This window comes from Phocoena phocoena, chromosome 6, assembly GCF_963924675.1.
Source record: "Phocoena phocoena chromosome 6, mPhoPho1.1, whole genome shotgun sequence".
In the NCBI taxonomy this organism is placed as follows: Eukaryota; Metazoa; Chordata; class Mammalia; order Artiodactyla; family Phocoenidae; genus Phocoena; species Phocoena phocoena.
The window spans coordinates 58,881,973-58,882,611 of NC_089224.1; the positions used below are offsets into that span (position 1 = coordinate 58,881,973).

A 639-nucleotide genomic window follows, 5' to 3' on the forward strand; every position below is an offset into this window, starting at 1 on the left:
TGGGATCTTCCCAGACCGGGGCACGAACCCGTGTCCCCTGCATCGGCAGGCTGACTCTCAACCACTGCGCCACCAGGGAAGCCCTGATTCTCAGTACTTTTTTAAACAAATAAACAAAAAATTTCCCTGTAAGATCACACATTTAAGTATTTGTTGCTTGTGGATAGATACAGAGAAACCAAGTATGGATGTGAATTAACAATCCAGTGATGGAGCTGTGACTCTCTGGATGGCTATGTAAGCTGTAAGAAAAGTTCCTCACTGGACCTGCACTTGCTGTGCCCCAGAGGTGACCATCCAGGCAAGGTCAACCTGAAGAGGGGGTGAACCCCAGCAGCTGCTGGATGGGTTTAAATCGCCACTATCTGCCTCCAGTTCTTCTACCAGAACAGCTAGTTTTTCCATCCAAGCAACTTACTGATCATGTTTCACCTGTTTAAGCGTAGATGCCACTTGATAGCTGAAAACGGATTCACAGAGGAATCTCTCAGAGCCACCTTCTAACATCTCTGCAGCTCCCTTGGGGTAGGTGAAAAGGGCTTTCAGTGGTGGGGCAAGGTCTGAGCCACTGAAACCAGGTCCAGTGGCAGAACTTCCACTGACCCCACCGGCTGAGGAGGATGATGAAGAGGCAGCCAT

General features: G+C 49.5%; 1 pseudogene; it reads right to left on the reverse strand.

The window, feature by feature from the left end:
* Nucleotides 1-307: 307 nt before the first annotated feature.
* On the reverse strand, nucleotides 308-639 carry LOC136124893 (anaphase-promoting complex subunit 16 pseudogene; annotated as a pseudogene).